Source organism: Chenopodium album, chromosome 7 (genome assembly GCF_948465745.1).
Source record: "Chenopodium album chromosome 7, dcCheAlbu1.1, whole genome shotgun sequence".
In the NCBI taxonomy this organism is placed as follows: domain Eukaryota; kingdom Viridiplantae; phylum Streptophyta; class Magnoliopsida; order Caryophyllales; family Amaranthaceae; genus Chenopodium; species Chenopodium album.
The window spans coordinates 48874722-48899463 of NC_137840.1; the positions used below are offsets into that span (position 1 = coordinate 48874722).

Below are 24742 nucleotides of genomic sequence, written 5' to 3' on the forward strand. Positions count from 1 at the left end.
TGAAAACGAGTGAAGGGTTTACGCGGAAAAGACACGAGAAAATTCCGTGACACGGCACACGTACCCTGACACGGCAGTGTCCACCATGGTACGGTACAGTACACTGTGTCACGGTATGGGAAAACGCGGAAATTACACGGAAAAAGCACCGTGACACGGTGAGAAATGTCGTGTCACAGCAGCAGGTACCGTGTCACAGCAACATGTACCGTGCCACGGTGGAATATGATGCAAAAAAGCTTCAAAAATAGCACCGTGACACGATGTAAAGTACCATGTCACGGTACCAGGCACCGTCAGACGGGGCACACTCCCGTGACACGGTGCTTTTGCATTGTGCGCGGTGATTCCAGTTTTTTACTAGTTTTCAAAATCATCATAACTTTTGATCCGTAACTTGGAATAAGGCAAATAATATATAATTGGAAAGCTTATCAAGTTTAATTTCCAACCAATTGGAATCAAGTCAAAATGATTTTTATATTTTAAGATATGGACGTTTTAGTGGAAGGGTGTCGGTTTTGGGCCGAGTTTAGTGTTTTGCTCATATCTTTTTCGTTATAGCTCGGAATTGGGCTTATTATATATGGTTGGAAAGCTTATTTCAAGGCCTATCCAACCAAATAATAATTGGATCAAAATTATAAGACCAAAAAATCAGTTTCTCTCGGTTTTGCGATGTGGACACGAAAAGTGGATAACAAGTTATAGTTTAGGGAAATGAGCTAGGAAATGGATTGGTTTATGAAATGTATTGGATATAACATGGATTTAAGCACTCAAAATATTAAATACTCAACCTGACCAATAATGGCGGTGAAAGGTGTTCATCATCGGGTTTGGTTTTGGGGAGACATTTTTAGGTGTCTACAACCGTCATCATCCCTTCTCTCACGCTGGTCAAGTATGAAAGGGATGATGGCTCTGTTGGCTCCCTGGACGGAGATCAGATGACGGTTAGAGAGTGCTATCTCTCGGAAGTCAAACCTGCGGCTGCAGCAGCCGGATAGGGGAAGAAGCCAATAGACCTTGATGATATCAAGGATGAACATCCGGCCTGTAGACACCTACAAATGTCTCCCCAAAACCAAACCCGATGATGAACATCCTTTCACCGCTATTATTGGTCGGGTTAAGTATATAACTTTTGGAGTGCTTAATCTATATTAAATCCCAATGCGTTTCATAAAACAACCCAATTTCTAGCCCATTTCCCCAAACCATAACTTATTTCCCTCTGTTAGTGCCTTTAAACCAAAAAAAATTCATTTCATGTCCCTTAAATTCATTCATTTCGTGTCCTTTTTATAGAAACGTTTAGACCGGTTTATTTTTGTCCATAATCTGGGTCCAATGATTAAATAGTTGGATGGGGTTTGAAAAGAGATGTCCAACTATATATTATAATTCGAAATCCGAGTTATAACGAATAAGTTATGGTCAAAATACTAAACTGGGCCTAAATCGAACCTAAGCCCACCTTACCTATGACCCATTGATCATGTGGAGGGTCCAAAGGATTTATTCCCATTCTTAAACCAATTAGGATTAATTAGAAACTTCTATAAGTTACTAAAATATCTTAATTATCCTTTTGAAAATATAAGATTAAAGAGTTTAAAATTGAATAAAACTGCTCTTTTTGAAACTCCTAATTCTATTCAAATTGAGAGATGTTCAAAGATAGTCATATATGATTTTGTGCCTCATAGTTTTTATCCAAATCTTAGATGGTTTGATATCCCTTGAAATTATCTTTCCAGTGATATATTATAATATTAATTTTGAGCTATAACGAAAAAGATATGAATGAAATATCAAACTCTATCCAAATCTGACACCGTCTCACTATTTCGGTCATATCTATTATTCTACAAAATATTTTAATATGATTCTAATTGAATTAGAAAGTAGACTTCAACAACTTTCCAACGACATACTATTCATCTTATTTCGATTTTCTGGATCAAAAGATATGATAAAAACAAAAATCGTAAAAATAGTTGTTTATCGCAAGAGTTTTATTCTGATTCGAATTTGATCTTTTCTTGATTTTCGACCCTTTTTTTTTCTTTATAAATAGAGGTCATATCACCCCTTTTTCAATCGTCAACAAGCTTGATCACAAAATCATTCTCTTCTCCCTCTTTAGCCTAAATACTAGCCACTCTATTCTCTCATAATACTTCTCCTAAGCACTCCTAAGCACTCCAACTTGACACGAGGTTCTGTCCTTAAACCAAGGCGTGAAAGGTAGAATTAACTGAGTGTTTGGACCAAAAAAAACTCTAATTTTTATTCAATTTAATTATTTCAATTTGATTTGTATTTTTATTGAATTTTCTAACAGTTTATTCATGATGTGGCAATTCAAGGAAACGCGAAAAAGTGAGTAATTAATCACTTAATTACTCTTATTATTATTCTTGTTGCTAGTATCATGATTAGGTTTATTATGATTTGATTTGACTAACAATTTATTGTTTAATTGCTTCCAATATTAATGTTGATTTTATTTTATTTATTGATCACCATATTTCATGTTTAAAGGAAATATGTAATATCACGCATAATAATATAATTTTGACGATCGGTTTAGGTTCCTTTTTAATCTTGTTGTTTAATCAAGTGATCACAATATTTTAGAATTATATGTTTCATTAATATTCAACCAATTTATCATAATAATAGTTTGGAGTGAATTGAATCTTTGTTTGCATGCCTTTGAGATCGCAGGGAATACTTTTCACTATAAGAATTGAGTAGAGGCCAATACAGGAGAATGTGACTTCATGACTTACTTTGTACCATCATCCCCGATCCTCCTTTCGTGGTTTCGAACCATATGGAGTTAGTAATCTCATGGTTATGAAAGGGTGTAACCTTCATGGGTCAATCGTTGTTGCCTGTCGTTGTTCCTTATCGTGGTTGTCTTAAATGATTCGGGAACGGTTTACAAGTTCCTTATAAACTTGTAAGCGACTCCCTACTTTATTATTTGTCCCTAATCGTATATGTCAATTCCCAATTCCTATGAGTGCCAAGCATACTCACACATGCTTTAACGTAGGCGCACTTCAAATGACGCCTACACGACCCCGCCAACCTCAAAGAAAAGGAAGACTGATTAGCTAGTGGTGGTAAAAAAGGAAAAGCAATAGCAATCACTGACCGAGGAACGGTTAAACGTGGCGAGCACATTGATATTCCTCTAGACGACAGTCGTCTAGGGCGAACTGTTAAGGTGAGGACGGTTGCTTTTGCAAAGATGGGTGAAGACTTGCACCAACTGCTAAAAGAATTCAAAGACATTTTTTCCATTGAAGTGGAAGAGATGCCAAGCATTAGCCCGGATCTTGTTGTCCACAAATTCACATTGGATCTGAAAAATAAGCCCATCCGGTAAAAGAAAAAAATCACGGCGAGGAGAGAAGCCCGGCGGCAGCCGCCGAAGTAAAAAAGCTTTTAGACACTGGTTCATTCGGCCATGTAACTTCCGTGACTGGGATGCGAATGTTGTGCTCATGAAGAAGCCGAATGGTACCTAGCGCATGTGCGTTGATTACATTGACTTGAATAGAGCATGTTCGAAGGATATTTATCCAGTTCCAAAGATCAACAGCCTAGTCGACTTTTCAGCCGGACATGCCCTGATCTGATGAGTTTTATGGACGCCTACTGAAGTTTTCACCAGATTCCCCTGTAGAAAAAGGATCAAGAAAAGACAACATTCGTCACTTATCAGGGGCTATTCTGTTACACCGTGATGCCGTTTGGCTTGAAGAATGCGCCTGCTACTTTCCAACGAATGAATACAGTATTCATTCATCAGATTGGGAGGAATGTAGAGGCGTACATCGATGACATGGTATTCAAATCCAAGCAACAAGCGGATCACCTTGTTGACCTCCAAGAAACATTCGCCACACTCATCAGGCAGTATAAAGTCATGCTCAATCCCAAGAAGTATGTCTTTGGTGTTGAGTATGGGAAGTTTTCTCGGATTCCTGATTGACTAAAGGGGGATAGAGGCCAACCCTGAAAAAATACATGCGGTCATTGACATGCAGTCATCCTACACTATCAAAGAAGTACAGAATTAACAGGTTGTCTGGTGGCCCTGGGGAGATTCCTTAGCCGGTCAGGTGACAAGGGCCTCTACTTTTTCCAGGCAATCAGATTGAAGGCTATGTTTGAATGGGGGGGATGATGCTAAGACGACCTTCTAAAAATTGAAGCAACATTTGCACTCTTTGCCAAGGCTGGTGAACCCTCTGCCCAAAGAGACGCTTTACATTTAAGTTCTCCATAGAAACAGGAATAGAGTTAAGAGAACTTAAATAAGTATTCGAGATTAATCGATTAAATTCATTGAGAATTTGGAGAGTGACCACTAACTCCATCGGTTCTAGTATCGGCTCCACCCATGAGTCCATGTTGACCTCCATTATGTGAGGAAGGGGGTTAGCTATGCCCATGTATGGGACCTCCATTGGTTGTCCAACACATAGTGTTTTCATCAGAGGGATCTCTAGGAGAATCACATTCGAAGGTTGGGGAAATATGTGATTGTTCATTAGTGATATCTGTTAAGTGTATATGTTTTTGGCTTTCTATAATAGCGTTTTCTTTTCTAGTAGTAGGCGCCTCTTTATTAACTTCTCTTGTAGCTTCTAGGTTCGTAATAGGGTTCAACGGTGTTGCCAATATTTTGGTCAAGGACTGCTGACTTTTTTGAGAATCTTTTCTATATTTTTTGAAGGAGTCCAAATTTTTTTCCCTTGATTATCTTTACCATAAGAAAAGGGGATATCTTTCGAAATCTTATCAAATGGATTTTGAGAATTATCCCCAAGATTTATTGTTGCCATATGAGAGTTTTTTAAACTCATAGAAGATAAAATATTTTCCTTATTTTTCTCCCCTGATTCCTTAGAAAGAGTAACTTGATCAGCTTGAATTGAGTTATTTCCTTCTTGCAAATTATCTTCCTCATTCCTTTCCTAGTTTAGCGCCTCAAATCTTGAGCCCAACCCATTGCCAGTTGCATGATTAACAGGATTACCATTGACCTTTTCTTGAGGGTCTTCTTTTGAAAGATTATTTCCATTTTTTTCGATCACTGGAGCTGTTTTTTTTTTTCTGGGATTTTTCTTACGAACCAGTTTCTTAACAAGCATCCACGAGCCAATTTAGCTAACAGAGGTTTTGATAGATCAATCTCCACACTTAATCGCGTGAACTGACCCTTCTTTAGCATATGCTATTGATCTATCTACTTTGATAACCTTACCACTCTTAGCCCCAATTTTCTTCAAGAACTCCTTATCAAAGTATTCAACAACAAGAATAGGAATTCTTACTCAAGTCGTGAGAACACTGATTGATGCTTCTTCTGGGATAAAATTTGGTGTCAATTTTCTAATTGTGAGATATTTATCATCAATCAACCATGGACCAAATGATCGACATTGCTAAACCTTGCTATGAAATACTTACAGCCAATATCAGTGAGATTCATTTCACCCTTGAGTTGCCATTTCCTCTTTAGTCGTTTGATATCCTACTCCCTCCGTTTTTAAATACTTGCTTCATTTCCTTATTTGAAAAGCTTTTACAATATTTAATTAATTTCTCTCACCAAGTGGACCCAACAACAATATTAATTTCATATTCTCTCACCTTCAATTTCTCCACTACTTTTGGGTTTTTACATTTTTTTATTCTTCCACCAACCCCACTACCTCTATATATTACTTCCTCCGTTCTATTAATATTGCAACAATGGATTTTTTGCACTATTCATCACTCTTGTTTGACCATATAATATGAGTTATACGTTAAGCAAAATATAGTCAAGTGAGATCTTGTTGGATTCGTCTCATTTAATACTTTCACAATATCAACTTTTTATAATTTTTTCTCATATACAATTATAGATATTTAGCATATAAAATGTGTTTTGGGATGCGTAATTTTCTCCTTGTTGCAATATTAATAGAACGGAGGAAATATTACTTTATCCAAATTCCGCACGTGGAGAAATTGAGCAAGTATGTAAAAACGGAGGGAGTAATAATTGAGGTATGTCTCCAAGGCTTGCGCATGGATTTTTTTTCTTCCTTGGTGAGAAGAATAACAAGGCATCTCTCACTGTCAATTACATCCTCCGGTGCTTCATCATCATCCGAAACCTCCACTTCATCATCTAGATCGAAAGGCCCAGCTGCCGCAGCATGATTCTCCAGCTGCGTATCCCTTATTAAATCCCTAAAGGATTTTTGTTCGGCACCATTGTTCTGTATAGGAGGATTTAGACTCCCCTGCTTATATCTCCATTATCGGGTTGACTTAAGCTCTGTTTTTCAGCATTATCTATCTCCATGGATTTTTCCATGTTATCAGAATCCTTTCCAAAGATCAAATGGGTGATTTTGCGCTTAGGTTTCTTATTAGATCTTGTTAGTTGATTAATCATTTCAAGGAGATTATGGGGTTGTAGGAAGGTAGTCATCGAGAGAGTTTTCAGAGAGATGGATCCTTTGGATATACAAATTATACAAGCTTTGGTGTGTGAAGATAATATTTAGGAAAAGGAGGTGTAAATTTAAACTAATGCTCCGTACTTTTTAAAACAGGTTTACTCTAAACCCTTAAAAGATGTGCGCTGCCCCATAATTGGACGATTGTATAAAGACTCAACCCATTTAGGGGGCGTTTGGTTCGCAAACTGGTATGGGGTTGGAATCAGGAATGAAACCATAGTGGTATGGGTTTGGAACTTGATTCTTAATACCATATGTTTGGTATAATCATGAAATGCAATGTTTTTCTTTTATTTAAGCCTAAATGTATCGGAATGAGCCAAACCCACCTCCCCCCAAGGTTTCTAAACCCTATACCTTGGGGGTTTGAGGTATGGGTTTGAAACTCATAAAATCATAAAACAAACATAAGGTATGGGTTTAAACCATTCTAAACCCATACCTTATACCTTAATTATGTGAACCAAACACCCCCTTATTGCTTTCAAAAAACAAAAAAAAAAAAAAAAAAACCCATTTATTTATTAGACGGATCTATCCGTTTAATAACTGTGACGGGTCATAGGGATCCATAGAATTGCTCTCTCTCATATTAGTCGATACCCATTGAAGCGCACTCAACGTTCTCCACTGAAGCGCAGTTGGCGTTCACCCTTGAATCTCTTGTATCCCCCCATTGAAGCACCTTCTGAGGTAAGTTGTTTGTATTTGTTATTATCATATCAAATATCCCTAAAATTATGAGATCGATAATTGAATCAAATATCCCTATAATTATGAATCAAATTTGGTTGCTAATGTATTGCACAACACTTTAATGTTAGGATTTAACTATGAAATCAGCGCTCTTTTCCCTCCTGCCCTGCCTCAGCGACGGCCTGATCTAGTGCTTATATTAGTCAAGTTATGAATAATTATAATAAGCGATTTCATTGCTATAAATTTGCTATTCTTATTATATTCTAAGCGAGGTGAATTTAAAGTGAATTTTCGATCCTACTTTGATTAATTAAGTTTAAATATTGAGGAATGTTTACTTGATTATTCAATTTAATTGAAGGAATGCGCTTTTTATTTATTTTGTACTGTGAAATTACTTTGTTAATGAAATTGTATAAAAGCCATTTTCAAGATGACCTGATTAGTGACAGATTACTTTGGTTTAAATTTTGTTTAGGGGTTTGGAAATTTGAATTGATAACACTATGAGAAAGGGATCAAATACGCGTGGTGGTCGTAGCGCTCTTAGGATTTTACAGCAACACTTTGAGGATTGTAACTTTGAGAGTGAGGAGGATGCTGTGAGATATCTACGTAAGACATATCCGGAGTACAGGAGGTGGAAAACCGCAATACTCACCAAAAATGTTAGAGAGGCCCTTTCCCAGCTTAAGCGGAATAATAGTAGTGGCGGTAGAGATGGTCAAGTTCAACAATCAACATCGACTTCAGCATTATCATCTTCATCCCTTGATTCAAGTTACGAGGAGGATTCCAGTCCGAAGTTGGACTTGATGAAAACAATGTTAAGGGAAGCCTATTGTCCTGATAAAACAGAAGAGAGTATGGAGGAGAAAAATGAGAAAACTATAGAATTATTAGAAAAAAAAGAAATTGAGAATATTGTGATGCTTGAGAAAAATGGAGGAACAGGAAGTAAAAATATGGATTTAGATGATGGTAGAGATCAGGTGCACACGCATGACGCATCCCATGTTTAAGGATTTTGGTGGCATGCGTGAAGTATTGGAGGAATTAAAATACAATGTGCTTATCCCACTTCGTTACCCTGAACTCCTCAACCGACTGTGTCAGTTACATGCAGGGCCACCAACAGGAATTCTATTGCACGGGCCTCCTGGGTGTGGTAAGACCATGTTAGCTCAAGCTATTGCTAATGAAGCTGGCGTTCCTTTGTATCAGATTGCATCGACTGAGATTGTATCTGGTGTTTCAGGTATGTCAAATCAGAACTAGCTTATACTATGTATGTTTTTGATATCTTTTGTAGCCTTTAAAGAGCCCTACTATTGTTGGTAAAACCGTATAAGGGAGAGAAAAGGATGAAAATACACATTTCTTGCAACATTTCTTTCTTTCCATTCATATTTGAGTTTTTTTTTTTTAAAAAAATGGGGCATAGGACGGTAATTTTGTCACCTTCTTAATACGTCGTTAAGTTAATGAATGGAATAAAGCAATCAAAATTTGATTTTCTTGGCCTACCATCTATTTAAATTAGGGTTGGGTAAAAGGTTTTTTGTAAAGAAGAAAGGCTATGTGAGTATGTGACATTGCTTATGGTGTCGGCAGTGTGTCGTTGTGCAACTTAAGTTTTCATCTTAAGGCTTTGCATCTTCATGATGTCTTCTTTGGCCTTGCATATGATGGTAAATGATATTTATGTTAGGATTTACTTTAGCAGTACTTGATGCTTCTTGTGTTTCATATTGAAGGTGAGTCAGAAGGAAACATTCGTGAGCTTTTCTTAAAAGCTCGTAGGACTGCTCCTTCAATAATATTCATTGACGAGATTGATGCCATTGCGGAGAAAAGAGAGAGCTCGCAGAAAAGGCAAGAAGGGCGAATTGTCACTCAGTTATTGAAATGCATGGATACTATATGTGAGAATGCTTCTGTAGCTGGTCAAAAGATTTCTGTGAGTGGGAGTAAAGTACATTCATCTCCAGCAGTTCCGGAGATTTCAGTTTCTGAGAGCAAACAAGGCCATGTTCTTGTTATTGGAGCAACCAACCGTCCAAATGCTCTTGACCCTGCATTGAGGCGACCTGGAAGATTTAACTGGGAGATTGAACTAGGAGTTCCAGATGAAAATGCAAGGTTTGAGATACTGTCAGTCTTGACATGTGATCTTGGTGTTCAAGAGGGTTTGAACCTTAGAAAGTTGGCTAGGGACACAGCAGGGTTTGTTGGAGCTGACCTGGAAGATTATGTTAGAAAAGCTTCTGTACATGCTATGAGGAAGATGATAAACTTAAAGAAGGATGAGGGTCTTAAGGAGTGTGCAGTTGGGCCCCAAGATGACAATTGGTGGAAGCAACTACGTTTTATGCCTGGAGAAATGGAAACACTCTGTCCCAAAATGTCAGATTTTGAGGTAATTCAATGTCACTTTCCTGTAAATGTTTTCCTAAGTGAAAAAAAAAGTTTTGTTCCATTGTATAATTTGCTACTTCTGCCATTTATTGTCATGAAATGTTTATTAGTTTATGGATATAGGTGCTTTTCCAAGTATGTTGATGTTTTTTCTTTTCCTCCTGGACTATCTATTGATTTAGGTTGCATTTAAGAATGTTCAACCGTCTTTAAAGAGGGAAGGTTTCTCTGCAGTTCCTAATGTGAAATGGGAAGATGTTGGAGGCCTTGGCACCATAAGGCAGGAGTTCCAGAGCTGTATAGTTGATCCTATTAGAAATCCTGAAGATTATGAGGTAATTAATTATACTTGATATTTTTTTTTTCAAGTATTCTGGTCTTGTCAAATTTATTAGTTTGATTATACCGTTTATATTTATTAGATTGCACGTACTCTTAACCAACACACATTTTGACTGGTGAACTTCTGTGATTGTTCTTCTATTTTTAATGTTAATTTATATTTTTTCCTTCTAATAGGTCTTAATTGGCTTGTTTTACGTAGTCATTTTTTCTTTAATATCTTTAATCATTAAAATGTGTAAGATGTGATTTTGTGTTTTGCAATCACTAACACTAATGTGGAGTAGCATTCTAGACTTTGTTATTCGAGAATTACTGATAACTGAGTTGTTATCAATTAGAATAGGCTTCATATGCAACTTTTATTTACTTATTTATTTATTTATTTTTTATTTTGAATAATCATGTGCAATGTGCAGTTTGTATTTTCCAATGTAATTAGTATTTGGTTTACTTAGGATTGTTGTATGTGTTGCAATGGTTTACCATTTGTCTACTTTCTATTTAGGCCCCGTTTGGTTTGGTGTAAAACATTTTCAATGAAAAATTTGTTATCATGGAAAACATACTTTCAAGGAAAACCACACTTCCAAGATAGTTTTCCTTTGTTTGGTTCTTACAAGAAAAGTTAAAGAGAAATGAAAAATAGGAGGGGAAATGTGGGTATGGATGAGAAGAAAGTGAAAAGAGGAAGGAAAATGAGGCTTCCCTTGTTTTGGAAAGGAAAATGTTTTCCACCATTATAGATGCAATTTTCCACCATTGAGAAATTATTTTCCACCCTGTCACAAACCAATCAAGGTAAATGGGATAATCATTTTCTGTGAAAACATTTTACATCAAACCAAACAGGGCCTTAATGACTTGTAGCCATTTATAATTAGTAGTTCATTTTAGACATTATTTAAAGTGGTCAATGATGTTTTTTCAAAAATTTTATGGTAAAAATTACAAGTCAATTAGCTGTCAAGAATTTTATAGTTTAACAATGCATCAATTAGCTGTCAAAATTAAAAACAAAATGAATAAAAGTGCAGCATTAGCTATTATTTTTCAAGTAAAAGCTCTACACTACAGGCCATATTAAACTATCAACACACGACACAATGTGGGTAGGAACTTGAATATTGTGGTTTTGTCTACTTAATTGGGCTTATGGAGCTATGGGTTTACCAAATTTAAGTTCAACAGTTGTAAAGTTGTAGTAAAAAAAAAAAGATATGGTTGTAAGTGCTAAGTTGGGTGGGTAAAGCAGGACTGGGTAGGCGGGTATTACTTTCAATCCACCACCTAACCACTACCCATGGTGGGTATGACTATTGTACCCATACCTTACCCGCCCCACTGACGTGGTGTGGAACCAGCATTTTTGTACCCACTTGCATCCCTATCGTAGATACTTCTCCATTCTATACATGTGTAAGAAGTTGATAATGGTACATGGTTTGATTGATTTTCAGGAAGTTGAAGAGTTTTTTTTTAACATTATTTTATTAATTTATTGAGGAAAGCACATGTATTTCAGTACAACTAGTAGGTTCTTGTTGATGAGTGTTTCATGGTAAGCTGCTGTCCTTTTTAATTAAGAGAGGTTTATCTGCTTTTAAAACCCTACTTGCTTTGCTGCTTGTACAGAAATCACTGGGAATCCTTGCGCTTCCCATGATATTTTGTCTTTTTTCAAACTGACTTTATAATGAGTCATTGCAGCTAGAAATTTTTTACACCTTTTCAACTATCAAGCCAGTGTGATTGTTGATCTGGTTCCCATGTCTGCTTTTATGAGCAGCATCTTATGTCTGATGATTTTTGTATATTGACTCTTATTTCTGCTGATATTATTCAGGGATTTGGACTAGATTTGCCAGCAGGATTCTTGCTTTATGGTCCCCCTGGCTGTGGTAAAACGCTGATTGCCAAGGCTGTTGCTAATGAGGCTGGTGCAAGTTTCATTTACATCAAGGTCTATTTTCACTGCCCCCTGTTGTAAATTCCCAGCTCACCCCCCCCCCCCCCCTCCCGGGTCTGTTTGCATCTTTGCTTTCTAGGGATTGGGCCTTTAAAGCATACTCACCTTGCTATGAAGTACTGAAAGTTCTTTTTTTTTTTATTTTTTTTATTTTTTTTATTTTTTTTTTTAAAATAAATAACATTACCAGGGTCCTGAACTTATGGACAAATATGTTGGTGAAAGTGAATTGGCTGTTCGCAAGATCTTTAATCGTGCAAGGACGTGTTCTCCATGTATTCTCTTCTTTGATGAGGTATGAATAATTTTTCTTGAAGTTATAATTATTGTTTTAAATGTTCACATTGTTGTTGCTCGTTGCTAGTTTCCTTTGTTGGCTGCTAAAATATAGCCAAGAGAGGCAAATTTGAACAGCCTTTCGGCCAAGCATTATGATGAAATATCGTAAAGGCAAATTGTAGTGTAATTGGCAATGGGTTTATCTACATGATGAGGTCGCTATTGCTTTTTTTCATGAAACAGTTGGGACATTGTCTTTTTTGAGAGGAGAGAAAGGAGGGGGGGGGGGTTTGATCAAGCTTTCGGCTTTGCATTATGATGGGATATCTGAAAGGAAAGTTGTTGTGTAATAGGCAATGACTTTATCTAGGTCACTATTGCTTTTCTTGTTTTTCTTCATGAAATTTGCTAGATAGTTGGAGTTTTTTTTTTTATTTTGGGGTGAGGTTTTTTTTTTTTTTTTGGGGGGGGGGGGGGGGTTGAGGGTGAGGGGTTTATATGGTGCTCTTTGACACTTTTGTAATTATTCTTTCCTACCTACAGTGTTTGGTGTGGCTGGAAATACAAAGCCTGAAGTGGTAATATTATGTTAAACCAAACATTAATTTCCCTAACCTATGCAAAAGTCTTGCAATCCTAAATCAACGCGGAGTATCAGTCTATATAATGTTTTTGATGCTTATATACGCCTTGAGGGCTGCATATAACATTACCCATTTTAAATTCCAATTTGCCCCGACCACAATTTAGTGACTAAATCATGTGAATCCCATTTATATGGAGAAGACATGTGAAAAATGATTTATTATTGATTGTATGTTCCTTTTTGAGATGAATAATGGGATGATTGTAGGCTTAAAGCCTTAATCACCTCAAAATACTTGCTTCCTTTTGATATGCTCCACTCATATTGCTCGTATCTATGATTTAACTTTCCACTCCCTCCCTTTTCTGGGTATTCATATTTGGAATTCCAACTTTCCTTATAATTTTGTGAATTGCTGCTTGAGAGTCTTAGCAAACAAATTCGTTCTTGTTTGAGATGTTAATTATTATCAGCTATGTCTCCTTTTATAGCCATCTACTATCCAATGCATGTGATCTATTTCCATTTGTTTGGTCTCATCATGAAATACTGTGTTTTTTGCAATATCTTTCACCTCTCAATCATCAAATCTAATCTTATTGGGTGTTTTCTTTAATCTCCTGTGTATATACATATTGATAGTAAGAATAATTCTACATTTCTAATAATGGATTGTTAGTGGACAGCTTGCCCAATCCGAGATATTAAAGCAATATTTAATACCTTTTGATCTTAATCTCTTGATTGTTTAATTGTCAAGTGACGGCCAAACAAAAGCTCAAAGTGGTTGCCCAGCTCACATTATTTACCTAGAGTTGAGATATATATGCTCACTAATGCACTCTCATCCCAAAAAACTTATTGGAAACTTAAATTAAGATCTTAAGGCTCTCACCATGTCAAGGATGTAAAAATCCTTCCTTTTTATATGCCCATTCTTTTATATCGGTGTATTGCTAATTGTGTGTATCATAAGATTCATAACAAGAATAGGACTACAAGATAAATTCAGGAATCAAATTCAATTGATGACATTTGAAAATGCTGAACTTGTCACAGGTGGATGCTTTGACTGCAAATCGTGGAGAATCTAGTGGGGTTACTGATAGGATACTTAAGCAGGTTCTTCACTTTGTACCACTGTATTGTTTTGGTTTATTTTTCACATGGGCACTCAGATGTTTAAAATCTTAAATCGTCATTGCAGCTTCTTATTGAGCTAGATGGTGCAGAGGAAAGGCGGGGGGTTTATGTCATTGGTGCTACAAATCGGTATACTTTTTTTTTTATTATTTTTTTTATTACTTATCACTGCTAGCAATATGTTTTATCAATGCGAAAATCCTCCTATATGACAGTCTTTATCTGGATTTTCTAGACCTGAGTGGATAGATCGTGCTTTATTAAGGCCTGGAAGATTCGAGGAACAATTATACATTCCTCTGCCTAGTCCACAGGAACGTGGCTTGATATTGAAAGCTCTTGCAAGAAAGAAACCTATAGATACCGATGTGGATTTACTTGCTATTGCAGAGAGAACAGCTTGTGATCATTTTAGTGGCGCTGACCTTGCTTTCCTGGTTTGTTCACTCCATTCCTTGTTTCTTATCTTTGCTATGTCTTTATCACAATTCTGGTACTCCTACATCCTTCAGTGGATGTTCATTAAAATGTTGATATTCCTTTCAATTAGCAATATAGGCTAAGTATCTTTTGTTTTTTTGTTTTTTGGAATACTGCTAGATGCGGCAAGCCGGTAGGTTTGCTCATGACGAGATGCGATTATTGAAGCAAAAGGGTGCAGGTGCCATTCCTTGGATAATTAATTATAGTCATTTTGAAAAAGCATTGGTGGGATTGAAACCTTCTGTTAACAAAAAGGTATAATTGTTTTAATTGCGTCATTGGTGTTTTAAACTATAAAAAATGACTGTCTAACATGTCTTTAATATTCTCTTATTTCTACGTGGGGGAGCAGCAAAGAGATTTCTATGATAATTGGTCACGCAATTTTTCGAACCTAACCAATGTCGAGACAAAAGCACTGAACACATGTGGAGGTATAAATTACTTGCCTTCATTGACTTTGTTCTCTATAGTTTATATCTTAACATAGTCATATAGTTTCATTGCCATGTTTTAAGGCTATGTTTAGCTCACCTAAAATCTGGTCTGAATTTATCTGTTCAAATATACTCTTATCTGATTTTTTTCAAGTTAAGAATGTAAATAAAATTAGGAAAATTTGCGAGGAAGGTTCTTTTATGAAAAAGGTGGCACGAAAGGTCCTTATATGAACATTGGGTTGCGAGGAGGGTCCTTTGACCAACTTTCGGCGTTGACCAATTTTTTCCGGCCATTTAAAATCACGTGCAAATCACGTGACCCCTTAAGTTACCCTTTTTTTTTTTCCCTTTCCCCTCTTTTCTCATAATTTTCCCTCTTTCCCCATTTCTCCCTTATGAAACCCTAATTTAAGAACAAAATTAATCCTAAATCTTCAATTCTTATCCCTAAAATTACAATTGAAGGCCAATCAAAGCCATTCAATCATAGGCGGTGTTGCGTGCTCTTCTTTCCTCCTCACCTTAGTGTTGTTAGTTGCTTGAACTTTTCCCCATCTTCTTCGTTCTTTAAATTTCGCCGGTTATTGGTGGGTGGGTGTTCGTGGGGTTGGGTTCTAGGGGGGTGGATGTTCGAGGTGTGGGTTTTAATGGGTGGTTTTCGTAGGTGGCCGATTTTGGTTCTGGGGAAATCAAACACCATAACAATTAACAACCATAATTCTAATTCTAATTGTTGTTTCCAAGCTTAATTTAAAGGGGGAAAAGGGAAATCAAGGGAAAAGAGGGAAAAAGAATAAAAATAAAAACCTCATTTAAGTGGTCACGTGCACATCACATGATTATTTTTGGCCGGAAAAAATTGGTCAACGCCGGATTTTGGTCAAAGGACCCTCCTCGCAACCCAATGTTCATATAAAGACCTTTCGTGCCACCTTTTTCATAAAAAGACCTTCCACACAAGGTCGACCTCATAAAATGACCTTCCTCGCAAATTTTCCATTAAATTATGACTATTTATTTATTTTGATAGGAATATTATTATTACTCTTATTCAAATAAATAAGAGTGGTAAAAAGGCGGATTGGTGTAAGGAATAACATAAGAGTGGGTGGAATTAGGTAAATATTAGGCCTTGTTTGGTTGACATGAGAATTAAAGTCCCATAGGAAATTGCATTTCATGGGAAGTTATTTCCCTCATGAAATTCCTAGGAATTTTCTAAATTTGTTTGGTTGGCAATGTAGGAATTTAGAAATCCCATGAATTTTGATTGACCTAGGGGGGTCTAGGTAATTTACTTTCCTTGTTTTGTGGGATGTTGAAAAACCCATGAATTTTCACTTCCCCCCCCCCCCCCCCCCCCCCCCCCCCCCCCTTTTTTTTTGGGTGTCAACCAAACAACTTCTCAGTTTATCAAATCTCATGAATTTTCACTTTTCCCATTTAATATTGTCAACCAAACAAGGCCTTAAAAGTTAACGGAGTAAGATAGATATTTTTGCTTATTAAAAATAGAATAAAGATATGGGTACATCAAATCAAAATATCTTAAAGCGAAATATGGCTACATCTATCAAAAACAAAGGGAGTATTGTTATTGTAACTTGCAAATATGTGAAATTAACTGAAAAATCCTATATACAAAACAATAGTGTTGTTTTTAGCTTTTTATATTCGTGTTTAAATTACAAAAGTGTAAAAAACAGCACTTGTATGACAAGTATTTTTCTTGTTTTGGCTATGCTACTTCATATGTAGATTTTGCTTTTTATAAAGAACCTATTTCAATCAAAATCCACCTCTAAAAGGAAATGCATATTAATACTGTACAACAAAATTGTAAAAAAGTTACATCTCTCTAGATCCTTAACATGTTACATGTGCATCATACTTACAATAGTACCATGCAGATAATGCATTTATTCATGCTCTCATTAAAGCCGTCCAAAATGAATAACTTATAATTATTATTAATTTATAAAACAAATTCTCTAATGTGCATCATACTTACAAATTTACAATAGTACCATGCAGATAATGCATTTATTCATGCTCTCATTAAAGCCGTCCAAAATGAATAACTTGTAATTATTATTAATTTATAAAACAAATTCTCTGATGTGATTTGATTATTTCTAATTTGACCTGAAGTTTTTTTTTATTATTTTTTTTTATTTTTTTATTTTTTTATTTTTTTAATTGTGATATGATATAATGATATGGAATAAACATGTTTTCTTATCTGTTTGATTCAAACTTATTTGCTTTTATACTACGTATATTATCTGATTTGATCTTAAGCTTAATTCCATGATTTTGATATTTATATTTAAGTTGTTGTGAACCGTTGGTTTTACTCAACTGATGTCCCTTAAGAGTTATGATTTACACTAGAGCCTTTTCTACTGCTAATACTTTTTTTTTTCATGAAAGGTAATGTGTTGAATTCAATGGTTCTTACCGCTTCAACTGCATTATAAAAAGCGTGACAAGACTATACTAACTACTAAATGGCGGTGATATGAATTGTTCCTCACACTTGGGATCTTTGTTGATGCATTGACTTAACATAATTCATGTTTTGCTCATGTATTGGCCAAATTTCCTTAAAAAAGAATTTTGAAGTGAGGGTCTCCTGATACATCGCCCCAGGATAAGGGTAACTATGTTCGTGGAAGGGTAACTATGTTGCTCAGTAAGAGTACTCCTGAATGAACTCCGTTTGCTATGGTGATGAATCTAAAAGATTCTTATTGTCACATGTTGAGAAAGGTTATGCTGTGGTGGTGTACTCTGGTGCTGGACCTGTTGGTGTTGGTATTACCATTGCTCGTTTGACTTTCTCATTGCAGTGAGACAACGAGCTTTACTTGAAGGCCATTTTCTGTGTAGAACTTCATTTTGGGGACATTTAAAATGCAGTAATTTTAGAGGGACAATACGACAAAACCATTGCATATATGAGGGTTAATATTAAGCTATGTCATCTTGATTATTGTAATCAATTTTGGTATTAATATTATTATGTTTTTGTAAAACTTCATTTTCTTGTGTATGGAATTTTAGTTATTATCTATGAACTATGGAATACTCTTGTGGTTTCGCCCCATATGTGCCTATTGATCTTGAGATATATATTTTGACTATCTATATTTTCCATTATGTATCAACTAAAATTATAAAATGTTTATAGGGTTTTTCTACATTATAACCCTCTAATTTTTCGTTTTCTACGATGTGCCCTCCCTTTTTGAAAAATCTACATTGTAATCTTAAAATACATTTAGTTTCTATACGGTAACCTGGCCGTTATCTTGCCGTTAACAAATTCCGTTAGTGGGGCTTACTTACCATTTTATAATATTTTTTTTAATCAATTTACGTGTTGAAAATGGTTTCGTTAAAGGTTTTGGGGTATTTTGGTTCTGAAGGGTCCAAACTGAGCTCAGATTTAACAAAATAATAACACAAATGCCTCGTTTTGCATATTAAAAAATATCTCAATTTGCGTGTTTACGTATTTAATATGCAAAACAAGACATTTGCGTCATTTTTTGTGAAATCTGACCTCAATTTGGACCCTTTAGGGCCAAAATACCCCCCCAAATCCTTTAACGAAACCATTTCTAACATGCAAATCGATAAAAAAAATATAACTAACGGAATTTGTTAACGGCAAGATAACGACAAAGTTACCGTATAGAAGTTAAATGTATTTTAAGGTTACAGTGTAGATTTCTCAAAAAGGGGGGCACATCGTAGAAAACGGAAAGTTGGAGGGTTATAATGTAGAAAAACCCAAGTTTATATTATAAATAGGATATAAATATACATGTCGAATAAAAAAATACTTCACCATTTTTTTAAAAATATAGGAAATTTTGTCAAAAACCACATTTTAATCCTTTTGTGAAAAACCATTTTTTTTTTTACCAAAATGTTGTAAAAAACCACCAAGAAGATCTCGAATGCTAAGAATTTCATAAGGCCTTAAACCTGAATTTGCAAAAGACAGTAAGAACTTCATAGCTGAGACCGAGGTTCATAAGGAGCCAATTTATCTTTCATTTTAGGCCCTTCCTCACCCCAACTATATTTAAGTCTACTTTAGTTGCATATATATAAATTGATGATGGTTGTCCTCAGAAAATTTGGATGATAAACAGAAATCAGACAATTGTCTTTATAATTGCTATAAAGTATAGATCAGAAACACAGATTTACATTCTCAACTAACTTGTAAGATAAAATTATCGTAAAAAAAGATACATAATTATATGCTCATAAACAAGAAGAAAAACCTACGATATCATTGTCAAGATCTAGAAGGGCCAGAAATCATGTTGAGGCTTCTTCACCATAATCTGATTGTACTCAGGTCTTGAAGTCTGCAATAAACAAGAACCACCATAAGATAAATAATGACGCAGGACATCTGCCACAATCCTATCTTATTAATAATTTAACGACATTTCCCTCTCATCTGCTTACAACATACAAAGTCTTACAAGTTACACTATCCTAGAGGAAAATCTACAGGTGCATGCTGATACCTACCCATTTGAAAAGCACAATACCAACACAGGTAGCTCGATTATGAGAAAACAATAACAATTGACTTTGAAGACACAATAAAGGATAGAACCATGTTGATTTCCTATAGCTGTTTTACACGAAAATCAAACAGTTAAGAATTATTGCTATACTGCATTGAATGTTGAGAACAAAGTAGCCAGATAGTCTAGTAAAACAACACACTCCAGCTTATTGCACGGCCTATCAAACTCCTGTGAGTCTGTTACTGGTATTAAATCAATAGCATGTTCATTTATAGCTATCCCATCTATAATACAAAAAGAACTTTGGTACCTCCGTCCCCCTTCCCCAAGCCCACACACTACCTCTCACCCGTGACGACACACTTTCATTTAATCTGTTGTAAAGAGAAGTAGATTGATGCATGATACTCCATATATATATTTAAGGTAATGGGTGCCTTTTAGTAAACCAAGGTCATCCATCTAACATCACTAATAATTTATCCGATTACATTCGGCAACTATACATGGATTTAAAAGTCACATGAAAGTGATACATTTCATTTGCAAACTGATAAGTAAATGCAGATTGAGCAACTCCATGAAGGGTGATGGGTGCCTTTCAGTATAGAAAGAACATTTAAATGAAGTAACATCATTGCATCAATAACAACTCACTTAATTTATTGCCTGCAAAGGTAAAAAAGTCACTTAAAAAAGATACCAATTCATTTGCAAATTGGTTTAGGAGATGCAAACTGATTACTTGAGTAAGGCATAGCAGCAGAAGGTATGTTACATATTCTTGTTACAAATACAAGAATTTGTAACAAAGAATCCACTTATAAGAAACATGTATGATTGGCTGATTGCTATATTCTATTGCAGCTTTCTCTCAAATATGGATTTTTTTGAGCAGATAATTCTACTGTTCGGAAAGAATAGTCAAATTGTCCAAATACATCATAATGAAAAAAATAAAAAAAATAAATATAATAGCCATAATTTTACTAGAGTACCCCTAAATTAAGTTGTCTCACACCCAATTTGTATCCACCCCTCCCTTTAATGAGGGATGTTGCACATTTAATCACGATCCATTCATATCATAAAATTACAAAATAGAATAGGTAACTTATTCCTAACAAACGGATAATTTTATAGAAGATATACACAAAAAATCTCAAGTTCTCAACTATGGATTGTATTTCTATAGCAATCCCAACTATAAAAATACTTGTATAATCCTAACTACGGGAGAATTTTTCCCAAAATGATCCATGATTACCAGCTCCCTTGCCCTGCCAACAACCGCACTCCCTACCTAGTCACCCTCGTCCTTCCCCTGACCAACAAATCACTGCCACTAAATCTCTTCCATCTTGTCGCCGTTGAATTTGCAACTTCCAGCCTCTCCCATCTTCTGCCTAAATCAACCTTGCCTAACCATCCATTAATGTAGACTATACCACCATCCCCATTCATCCAAAATCATTGCACAACTCCATTTAATTTGACTTTTAGATTTGAAGCACTATTACTTACAGTCTAAAATTTAAAGAGTTTCCACAAACAATAAAATGAAAGAACTCCAGCAATTACTCAGCAACAACATCAAATTCCTTTTTTTTCCCCTTCTTCTACGAGCAGATATATTGAAATAAAAATATTCTTATGCATTTCCTTCATTGCTCATTCATATGCCTGAATTAGACAAAATAAAGACTAATCAGCAATATTTGCTTTTCATTTTGATTTTGAGCAAGCCATCCAATCAAAGTTTCAGATTTAAATTTTCTTCTACTAGTGGCAAATGATCCTGAAAATTTTGTGGGTGTGAATCATGACTCTTGGATGAAGCCATATTCAACAAATTGTATTTTAAGAGAATAATTTTGCTTAATGTGAGTGAATAGCTTGAGGTGCTTTTATTCTAGTGTCTAGATGAAAGTGATGGTTTCTAGCAATGACACATAGTAGACGAGTTAGTTTTGGTGGGGAAGGGGAAGCATGGTGGTCAACGGGAAGGAGGGACAAGTATGGGAAGACAAAGGGAGTTTGGGGCAGAACTTTTAAGAAAAAAATCCAAAAAAGACTCAAATCACATTATGCTACATGGCCCAAGTGACCTGCTAATTCAGTTCATGTAGGTCACCGGATCATTTGGGAAGGAACACCCCCCCCCCCCCCTTAATTGAGGTTATTCTAGAACATGTGGGATTATTATGGGAAGACTACCCATAGTAGTAATTATTCATGTGAATTTTTCCTATTTTATATTGGAAGATTGAGAAGAAAAAATCGCTATCCTAACATAGACACAAATTATGATAGAATATCTTAATATGCTTCCTTTTCAACTCAGAGATAAAGACATAATGGGCAAGCAACTAAGCACGCAACTTTAAGAAAAACATAAAATAAACCTCCATTGACAAAAGGGGGACTAATCTTATAATAATCACTATACCTAATTCACTAAACCTTTTAAACAGAATATTAACTACAGTCACTAAACCTAATTCAAACCTACTTGAGAGACTATGTTACATGGACTCCGCCCTCAATCCTATGAAACCCATATGACAACAATTTTTGGGATACAATTAAATTGGGGTGCTTTGAATACTCCAATCACCCCCAATGAGCAATCAATAATGGTAATTCAACATTTCAACATTCACAAGCAATCAGTGGAAATTCAACATTAAGCAAAATGAGGGCAAGAAGACTGTTCTGCTAATATAACACTAAGCTAAATCAATGTTAATTGACGAGTGTGACTTACAATTCACCTGCAAACAATGGTGAATTGGTGATTTAACATTCAGCAAAACGAGGATGAAATAGGCTTATTTCTATTCAAAATGAGTGAATCAAACTTACAACAACAAAACCAAATCCTTATCCCCAAAAATGACGGGTTCGGCCGCGAATTATCCACGAAGATCCTCTTCCATCATTTTCCTCTATCTAATTCTCTACATGAATTTGGCTATAACTAATAAAATCAACAATTTATCCACCTACAAATCATACCGCAGTTCTAAACCCCTAATAAAAGTCCCAACATTTAAGTTCATACATTAAAAAATAAAAAACCCTAAAGTCTTACAGCAATTCTCTCAAGAAATTCTAGGTTAAACAAACCATAAATCAAAACTCAGATTAACGAACAGAAATTGAACTCGGAAACAACAATTAACAACTGAAACCAATCATCAAATTGAAAAGGTAATTAAATGAAGATTAGATTCAAAATTTAGAAGAAAAAAAGGGGAAATTAAGGAGACTTACGAGATCTTTGAAGAGGAGAAAAGCGACAAGAAAAAAGAGGAAGAAGAGAATCTCAAATTCGGCAGCACGAAGATGGAGGTAAATGGAGGTTGTCAACGATGGTTGTTGCCGCTTCGATCCCTTACCACGCATCTTTATCCTTGGGAATTTTGCAACTCAGTTTCGATATTTTGTTCTTCTTTTGGTTGATTCACTGTGTTTTTGTAAGCTTTGAAAATTTGAATGCAGTATTTGCCTATTTGGTCATGCATATAAGAATTCAGCTACCCACTATTGACTAATTCCTTATTCCATTATTCACTCACTATTAATTATTCAATTAATCAATCAATAAACCGTTCGTTTTGTGTGCGGCCGGCCACACCGTGTGACCACTTAAAGTAACCCCTATAACATTGATTAAGTAACCCCTGTAATACCAATTAAGTAATCCCTATAACACTGACCGAGTAACTCTATAACAATGATGAAGTAACCCCTTTAACACTATCAAGTAACCCCCATTACATTATATAAGACTTTGTAATCAATAAATATGTACTAAAAAAGACACACCAGTAATGTCCTTAAATTTTTTTTCTTTTATTTTTGAAAATAAATTCAATTGAGAAACAAATCTTTTACATAAAATACTACGGCCTCGTTCTTTAGAGCTATTGTGCTCTGCTCAAATCAAATCTGCTCTGCTCAAAATAAATGTGCGCTGCCCTGTTCAAAAGAAATCTGCTCTGCCCTGCTCTGCTCTGCTTAATTTTCAAATAATAATTAATAATAACAACAATAATAATTAATATTGTATTTATGATAATGATTTATTATTTTGAATAATTATAATAATTATTAATATGTTAAATATGGAAGAGAAAATAAAGAGAGATGAGGGAAGATAGTTACGTTATATATCATATTCTATCTAGTACTGGATATATATAATGTACATTTCCTAGGGTTCCATCAATGGATAAGACCAAATACCCAACTCTAGAATATTCTAGATTGTACATGGGATAATAGTCATCCATATTTAGATATTATCATAACACTCCCCCTTGGATGACTATATATTGAATAAAACAATAACTAACATTTACTACAAAACCCGTACAAAATAATACACTATAATGCGCATAATATGCTGCCTCGTTAAAAACCTTACCAGGAAAACCCAGTGGGAAAAAACCATGGTTAAGGAAAAAAGAGTGCAGCGCGCATTAACTCCCCCTCATGACTACATCACTTGAGATCTTTAAGACGACGCAATCCAATGTCGTAAGCTAACTTTTTGAATGTTGCTGTCGGAAGAGCCTTAGTAAATAAGTCTGCTAAATTCTCACTTGAACGAATCTGCAATACATTTATATCTCCATTCTTCTGAAGATCATGAGTGAAGAAAAATTTGGGTAAGATGTGCTTTGTTCTGTCGCCTTTGATGTATCCTTCCTTAAGTTGAGCAATACAAGCAGCGTTATCCTCATATAAAGTTGTTGGTGCCTCTTTCCCAGATGATAAACCACAAACTTCTTTTATATGTTGAACTACCGACCTTAACCATACACATTCACGACTAGCCTCGTGAATTGCTAAAATCTCAGAATGATTGGAAGAAGTAGCTGCAATGGTTTGTTTCATGGAACGCCAAGAAATGGCAGTACCACCATATGTGAACACATATCCAGTTTGTGACCGACCATTATGAGGATCAGATAAATAACCTGCATCTGCAAAACCAATCAAATTTCCTTTGGACAACTTTGGGAAAAATAAACCCATATCCTTCGTACCTTAAAGGTAACGAAGTAAATGTTTAATCCCATTCCAATGCCTTCGAGTTGGACATGAACTAAACCTTGCTAATAAATTAACTGAAAATGATATATCAGGTCGTGTATGACTTGCAAGGTACATTAGTGCTCCAATTGCACTAAGATACGGTACTTCAGGACCAAGAATTTCTTCATCATTTTCCCGAGGTCGGAATGGATCTTTCTCTACTTCAAGTGATC

The 24742-nt window shown here is 35.4% G+C and overlaps 1 long non-coding RNA gene and 1 pseudogene across 2 annotated transcripts; one reads left to right on the forward strand and one right to left on the reverse strand.

Moving 5' to 3' along the window:
• Nucleotides 1-7078: 7078 nt before the first annotated feature.
• On the forward strand, nucleotides 7079-17984 carry LOC145639031 (cell division control protein 48 homolog C-like; annotated as a pseudogene). The gene is made up of 12 exons (XR_014114806.1): nucleotides 7079-7238; nucleotides 7723-8502; nucleotides 9002-9663; nucleotides 9845-9997; nucleotides 11851-11967; nucleotides 12164-12268; nucleotides 13898-13960; nucleotides 14046-14110; nucleotides 14217-14418; nucleotides 14582-14719; nucleotides 14817-14898; nucleotides 17338-17984. The product of XR_014114806.1 is annotated as a cell division control protein 48 homolog C-like (transcript).
• Nucleotides 17985-19060: 1076 nt separating this feature from the next.
• LOC145637874 (uncharacterized) lies at nucleotides 19061-23031 on the reverse strand. Its single transcript, XR_014114524.1, has 2 exons — nucleotides 22740-23031; nucleotides 19061-19292 (listed from the first exon to the last, which is right to left on the reverse strand). It is a non-coding gene; the product is annotated as an uncharacterized LOC145637874 (long non-coding RNA).
• Between the last annotated feature and the right edge of the window lie 1711 nt (nucleotides 23032-24742).